Genomic DNA, 8395 nt, shown 5'->3' on the forward strand with positions numbered 1-8395 from the left:
TACACTTAACATTTGGAGGAGCCAGAGTGGTTTAGGGATAGATTTAAAGAAAACACTAACCCATCTGTATTTGTCAAGGTTCTCCAGAGAAACACAACAAATAGAATTTATACCTACATACATACACACACACGCATACACACACACACACACACACACACACAAAGAGATTTATTGTGAGGAATTAGTTCTCACTATTATGAAGGCTGGCAAGTTCCAAGTTCTGCAGGGTGAGATGCAAGTGGAGACTCAGGAGAGCCAATGGTGTGGCTGCAGTCTGAAGGCCAGCAGGCTTGAACCCCAGGAGAAGACACCATTTCAGTTCAAGTCTGAAGGCAGGAAAACAGCTGATGCCCTAGTTCAAAGAACATCTGGCAACAAAATTCTCTCTTACTTGGGCAAGAGTCAGTGTTTTTGTTCTCCTCAGACCTTCAACTGATTGAATGAAGGTGGCTCAAATTACACAGGGCACTCTGCTTTACTTGGTCTACTGATTAAAGTGTTAATCTCATTCAAAACTACCCTCAAAGAGAGGCCTAGAATAAAGTTTGACCAAACATCTAGGCAGCCCATGGGCCAATCACGTTGACATAAATTAACATTAACCATCCTATAAAGCCATTGCATACATTTATTTTATTATCCATTCCCTCATCAATCTACTGCTATTGATATCTTACGATATACTTATGCTGAGCTATTTAGCATAGATTAGATAATGGTTAGATAATTATCCTTCTTCCTCAGTCCAGTCATTTTCCATTGGTATTGCATCCTGATGGCCACAATACCAGTTTAGCAACTGCTGCCCTCTCAGTCCATTCCCATTCACGGAGGGGAGGGTGGCAGAGGTGCAGAACAAGTGGGCTTCCTTGGCCATTGGGCAATGCAGCTGCTTTCTCTGTCAATCCCAAATTTGCCAGAAGAGATAAAGGGACAGTCTACTCCACCAGGGCCTTAGAAATTCAAGCATAAAGATTTAAAGGTATAGTTACAGATTCTTCCTCATGGATCATCACTGCTTCCAGCACACACAGTTAGAGCCCTGACCCCAGGACCACTGCATCAAGCTGGGAACAAAAAAGTTGATTTGATGTGTGCAAGAACTGTATAGTTTCACCAGCATTGCTACCCTTTTCCCTAAATCCCCCAGAAAAGTGGAGGAATCCGTCTAGTGAGGACCCTCCGTCGCCCCTCCTCATGTTGACTGTGAGCACACGTTCATCAAAGCAGAGAAGCCAGCCCTACTCGTCTTTGTGTTTCCCCATCTGAGACAACGGATGTTTCAGTTGCTCATTCCAATTCTCTATCAAACCACTACTCTGAGGATGACGTGTGACATGATATGTCCATTTGATGTGCTATCTCTTTGTTCATTATTAGACATTATGGGCTCTAAAGTTTTTTCCTTCATTTGAAAAAAATCTAACTTGGCAGTGCAAATTGATACATTATCCTCTGTTCCAGTCGTTTTATAGTATTTTGAGTATTTGCAACTGCTTCCAGGTAAGCAGAGAATAGTCCAGACTCAGAATTTATTCCCGTGAGGATGCATTTATAATCTCCTGGGGAAACATGCAGTCCAGTGCAGTCTGCTTGCCAACTGTGTAAGGGGCCTTCCCCTGGGGAAGCTTCCACATAGCCATCTGCAGATTCTGTCCTTTTGACTGTCACATACAATGGTAATTGTAGACATCTGAGGCCTCATAGAGTGCAAGAGGAGTATGTTGATGGTCACCCCGTCTCTACATTGCTGTAGCTCCCCCATGTCCTCTCATCTCATGGACTCAGGTGACCACATCAAGGAGGAACACCAGCATCTCTACTTGCTAGTTCTAATAACCTTCCAATCCTGAAAGAGGGTTCTTCTGATGGGCAGCAACACGTCAAATTTTAACGAACCTGTTAAATTTCCAAAGAGATTTCCACAGGCTCTGCCTAATAAAGATTCAAACTTCAGTCAGGTTCCTGAACCCTCTCCTATGCCCATCTCTGCTCTTCCTTGTAAAATGAAGTTTTAGCTAGAACTCTGCTAAGTCACTTTACCCAGACCCCTAAATATCTGATGGGGTTCTGGATCTTCCCCCATCCTCCAAGTGATGTCTCATCACCCCGGCCTGTCTTAAGCAAAGAATCCTGCGAGTTCTGTTCAGTCAGAATTCCCCTTTCCCCAGATATTTCCTCTTAGTCATTTTCATCCACTGATCCCCACCCAACTCCTCAGCCATAAATTCCCTCTTGCCTATGCTGTACTCAGAGCTGAGCCCAATCTCCTTCCCCTGCTGTAAAATCCTGCTACTGTGGTCCCTATACTTATTGTGAATATTCTGAATGAAGTTGGCCTAACCATCTTTGAGAAGTGTCATTGAATGTTTTCTTTCTTCAACAGTTAGACTTGGATCGGATAAGATTTATTATTGGACCCCTGGACCTCTCGTGAGGACCCTAAGTGTCCACATTAGAAGTCTTTCTTTGTCTTCTGTCCCGACTAACTTGTAAACTGCTGAAGTGGGGCAATGTCATTGTCATGCGCGGTCACACACTGTCCTCTGGTGGCCACGTGAGAAACTGCAGGAGTGCTGCGGGTCTCCCTGGCTCTGTCAGCAAAGGAAGCCACGTTCAAACTTAGACATCCTCATAGGACTGCAAGTAGACATCTTCACAGGACCGCAAAAGAAATTCTGTAAAATTCAATGTTTTGGGGGTGCCTTCTACTGGAAGTCTTGTCGTTTCAGTCTATGAAAAAATAAGCCTCTTTTCAAGTGCTGTATTCAGGATACCTGAAGTTGTGCACCTGAGTCCGGCACTAAGTTCCAGGATAGAAAATAGAAACAAGGTTGCTGCCTCTCAGGACGCACAGCGGGTGGAGTGGGAAAGCGTTGGGAACAACTGGTCTACATCACAGCTCTGTGTGGCTGGTTTAATGAATACAGTATACAGGCATAGCTCGTTTGTTGTGCTTCAGAGAGCCTGTGTTTTTTACAAGACCCTCCATCAGCAAAAGGATTATGACTTCTTGAAGGCTCAGGTGATGGTGAGCATTTTTTAACATTAAAGTATTTTTAAGTTAAAGAACGCACTTTTTTTTTAGACAAAACGCTTTGCACACTTAGTAGACTACATTAGAGTGTAAATATAACTTTTATATTCATTAGGAAACTAAAAAATTTGCATGACTCACTTTTTTGTGATATTCACTTTATTGCAGCAGTTTGGAACTAAACGGCAAGTATCTCCAAGGTATGTTTGTATTTATATAAACACCTTGAATCAGAAATTCAGCAATTCATAATACAAATGGACAAATATGTAAACTTATGAAAGCAGAATTAAGTCAGCATGTAAGAAATGGAAAGAGAAATTTATATCAGGAATGAACACTAAATTATAAGGGGCCCAAGAAAGAAAAGAGTAAAAGGAAATATAATAAAGCCAAGAAAACAACTAATGAAATAAAAATAAGATAAAAAAGTAAAAAATATTTAAAAAGGGAGTCAGAGGGAAAGTGGTAAAAATGCAAGTTCTATTCTAAAAATTCAAGGTTAGTTTTAGACAGTCCATTTGTATAATATATAGTCAATCCTCATCATTGTAGGAGCCATATTGCAAATGTTCCCTCTGGCTAAAATTTATCTGCAACTCCCAAATCAGTACTCACAAGGCTTTTATGGTCATTGACTTGCAGACATGCACAGAGCTGCACACACTTTGAGTATCCCAACTCTGCTGTCCCCTTCCAGCTCTAACACTGTAAACAAGTGACCTTTTCACAATCTATATAGTACCATGCTTTTCACATTTTGTGCTTTTTTGTTTGTGAGTTAGCTGGTTAAAATGCCCCACAAGTGTAGGGCTGAAGTGCTGTCTAGTGATCCTAAAAGCAAGGGGTTGTGATGTGCCTCATCAAGAAAATATGTGTGTCGGGGCCGGCCCCGCAACCAAGTGGTTAAGTTCCCACGCTCCACTTCGGCAGCTCAGGGTTTCACCAGTTCGAATCCTGGGTACGGACACGGCACTGTTCATCAGGCAATACTGAGCCAGCATCCCACATGCCACAACTAGAAGTACCCACAACTAAAAATACACAACTATGTACCAGGGGGCTTTGGGAGCAAAAAGAAAAATAAAATTTTTTAAAAAAAGAAAAAGAAAATATGTGTGTCAAAGCCTTATTCAGGTGTGAATTATTGTACTGTAGCCATGAGTTCAATGTAATGAATCAACATTATCTATTAAATAAGCTGTCTTTAAGCAGAAATATGCATAAAGCATGCTTATACACTGACTGGTTGATGAATGTGTTATGTAGGACCAGAGGCTCACAGGAACTTAAGCCCATACTTCCCTGAGGAGCAATGGTTCAGGTTCATTTATTCAGTGTTCCTGGTGAATTTACAGAATATAAGCACCATGAATAATGAGAATTGACTGTACTAGACTAGTATTTCTAACAGGAAATCATATGTATATCTTCACAGATGCTGAAAAAGCCTCAGTCCTAAAGCCAGAATCTTTAAAAAAAAAGAAACATGAGAGGTGGTTCTACCAAGAAAGCAAGGAGCAAGGATGCCCACTACCTCCACCACTATTTTACTTTCTACAAGTACTGGCCAAAGAAATTAGGTAAAATAAATCAAAGAGAGGCATGCAAATTGGAAAAGATGATGCAGTGCTCTATTTGCAACTGATATGATAGTATATCTGGAAACTCTAAAAGTAAAAAGTTTATAATAGCTCAAATAATAAAAGAATTCATTGAGGTGGCACAATATAAATTTAAGTGACAAAACTCATAAGCTTCATACACATAATTAATAATCAGTTAGAAGCAAAGATGGTAGAGAAAATACCATTATAGTAGCAGAAATGATAAATTAAGAATTAGCTTAATTAGAAATATACAAAAACTGTATGTTGGCAGTTTGAATACACTTAAAAGAAGTAGAAAGATACGTATGCAATAATATGAAAATACATATGCACAAAGTTACTCATTGCAAGACCTGAACAAATTAAATATTGTAAACAACCTAAACACTCTTATATAAGAGAACGCTTGAGTAAGGTTTGGTAAATAACAGTTATGGGTTCATTGTAACTCTCAAAAGGATGCTGAAGTCCTAACACCCAGTACCTTGTTTGGAATTAGGCTCTTTTCAGATGATCCATTAAGATGAAGTAATTAGGAGGGGCCCTAATCCAGTATGACTAGTGTCCTTACAAAGAGGGGAAAATTGGACACAAAGACGGACACGCACACAGGGAGAAAGCCATGTGAAGATAAAGGCAGGGATCAGGGTGTTGCATCTACAAACCAAGGAACTCCGAAACCTGCCAGCAAATCACCGAGGCCTGGAACAGATTCTCCCTCACAGCTCTCAGAAGGAACCAACCCTGCTAACACCTTGATATGGGACTTCTGGCCTCCAGAATTGAGAGTCAATCAATTTGTGCTGATTAAGCCTCCCAGTCTTGGTACTTAATTATGGTAGTCCTAGCAAACTAACGCAATACTTGATGCATGCTGTGCAGCTACAAAAAGTAATAATAATAAGCAAAGGAGATATCATTGAAGGGATATGCAGTGATTTCCAGGATTTGTTGGTGAATAAAGGAAAATGCAAAGAATATATAGTATGCTACCTTTCATGTAAAACAAAGGGGAATAACAAAATATACATGCATTTGCTTATGTTTGCAAGTAAACAAATTCAAGAAGGATAAAGTCGAATCTAATGAGAGCTATTACCTCTAAGAGTGGGTTAGATGAGGGAGAAATAGAAGAAGAAAAGGGGAATGATAATTCTTTGAGAATTATTTTTTTGTATAGTTTTCAAATGTGGAATTACGTTAATACAGAAAAATAACACAGATGGGGGAAAATGAAACTGTATTAGTTTTTTAGGGCCACCATTATAAAATACCACATATTCGGTAGCTTTAAAACCAGAAATCTATTTTCTCAAAGTTCTGGAGGCTGGAAGTCCAAGATCGAGGTGTGGGAAGGTTTGTGTTTCTTCTGAGGCTTCCCCCCTTGGCTTCCAGATGGCTGCCTTTTCTTGTCTCCTCACATGGTCATTCCTCTGTGCACACTCACCCCTGGTGTCTCTTTTTGTTCGCTAATTTCCTCTTCTTATAAGGATACCACTCAGATTTGATTCAGCCCACATGAAGAGCATCATTTTAACTTCATCACTTCTTTAAAGAAGCTATCTCCAAGTACAGTCACATTCTGAGGTCCTGGGGGTTAGGGCATCAACATATGAATTGCAAGAGGCACAATCCAGCCCATAACAGCAATACAAACAAAACCAAATGAATGTGACTGTATTTCAAATAAATAACATATCCACACTGAAGGGGAAGAAAAAGAACTTATCTTAGTAATTTTTGAACCAGGATTTTGCCTATATACCCTCAGTCTTAAGGTAATAAGAATTTTAAACAAATCATAGTCAGTACGTTTGTTTTTCCCAGGTATATGGGCTAGAAAAACTACTTTCTGGTTATTCTAGGATTGAGCAAATGGGTAAATACATTTAGGATAATGAGAGCCAGGCTTCTCATTGTGGAGAAGGGAGCTGCAATAGAGCAAGGAAGAAGATACGCATGAACTAGATCTACGGTGCTGGACTGGCATCAGTACGAACTTACAGGCTTTAAGGCATAGACATAGATCCCTGTGTGTACATGTGTATAGAGGTACATATAGGTATATGTGTGTGTGCATGTTTATGTATAGATTTGTCTACATCTGTGGGCCTATGAGGGTGTATAAGTAATGACACCTTACTAGCAATGAGTAAACCCAGCAGCCAGATTTGGTTTCTACAATACCTTTCTCCACTTAAAGGAACCAAGGCTTTTTGCAGAAATGGCTGATTCCAGGGCTGGGATAAGGAAAGAATAAGATGAGCCTAAAATATCTTATTTTGCTAAAAATAAGGAATTAACTAAAAAAAATGATAGATACATGTCAAAAGTATACAGAAGCTGGTTTGAATGGACTCCCACAGCACAAATCTGCATAGTTTCAGCATCAAAATCAATGATGATAGCAACAGATTATAACCCATTGAGTAGAATAAAGACCCATGAGTTCATTCTCATATAAATACATGATTGAATGAAGTAGAAGGGAAAACTGTTCCTTATGGAAAAAACAATGATAAAGGAAAAAAATAATACATTTATAATGTCACCATTTTTCAGCCATCATAGTAATAAGTGGTTTATGCAGAAGTAACCAATGAATGCTATATGTATTGGATGAAATTTTGATAAACACAGCCTCAAAATATTTTCCCATAAAATGATTTCTAATTACAACTTAACACCTTCTGACCAAGAACACTTCTCTTATTTTTTCTGAGATTTTTCTCACCCTCAAAATGGAAAGAATCACTTACTTTTTAAGTTCTTCTGAGACATAAAAACAAGAATTGCTACAGTGTCTAAAAACACCTGACAGATATTAGTTGCTCAATAAATGTTCATCGTTTTAATAAAAACGAGCAAAGATTAGCCAACTCTGACTACTGAAATAATATTTCAGGAGAAAAAAAATCAACTCACCTGGAACTGGGTCAGGATCTCCTTCTCTGGGGAAAGTGTAGAGAAGACAGAGCATGTGGGGAAGAAAGATGCCACAGTCAGCAGACTAACCCACATCAGGCAGTCCAGGCATCAGGAAGGAAGTGAACATTTGACTCCACTGAGACATCAGCCCCCTTACCTGAGCCATTGTTTTCTCTCTTACCCACCCAAAAAGGTCTGTTGCTCCTTTCCCACCCTCAACTTTTCTGTAACTGCTACCTCTTGTCTCAACCTTTTGGCTTAAGCTCCCTCTACTGTCTCCCTCTGTCACTCTCTGTGTGGTTGTGGTAACTCCTCCCAAGTCACCCTCTTTCTGGGCCAGAAAGTCCTGGGAGAATGCAAACCCAGGAGTTCCAAAGTCTTCTCTCTTCCCAAACTCTCCAGGTTCTCACTTGAATTTGTTGAAAGAGGTCTCAGGTCAGAGGGGTTTCCTCTCAGAACCTGTTCTTGCTGCTTAGGGTGCTTGCTCCTCCCCCACTCTCTAGAATCTGCGTTTTCCCTTAGCACAGGGAATGTGCATTCAGAGACAACACTACGTTGGGGGAAATTTACTCTGAGGACCAACATTCACTCTCTCTTCACCTGCCAAATGATGAGTGCGTACTCTACAAAATAAAGGGTCACAGCTCTGGTCATGTCAGACTCAGAAATTAATGGCCTTGTCTTGTCCACTGAGGCTTGGGCAAATGGTCTTGATAGGAGGGTCCTAGCAGGCACTGCCAACTGAAAGACCGCCCCCCATCCCCCACCCTGCCCCATCATGGAGGCTCTACAGAGGGCTGGGCACTCATGAGGACGT

At 40.4% G+C, this 8395-nt stretch overlaps 1 long non-coding RNA gene across 1 annotated transcript in view; it reads right to left on the reverse strand.

Moving 5' to 3' along the window:
- The window catches only part of LOC138924304 (uncharacterized), a 75317-nt gene extending 67601 nt beyond the window's left edge, over positions 1-7716 (reverse strand). Inside the window, exon 1 of the long non-coding RNA XR_011439266.1 lies at positions 7576-7716. This is a non-coding gene — a long non-coding RNA (uncharacterized lncRNA). The remainder of the gene's footprint in view (positions 1-7575) is intronic.
- Between the last annotated feature and the right edge of the window lie 679 nt (positions 7717-8395).

The sequence above is a fragment of the Equus caballus genome, chromosome 1, assembly GCF_041296265.1.
Source record: "Equus caballus isolate H_3958 breed thoroughbred chromosome 1, TB-T2T, whole genome shotgun sequence".
Classification (NCBI taxonomy): Eukaryota; Metazoa; Chordata; class Mammalia; order Perissodactyla; family Equidae; genus Equus; species Equus caballus.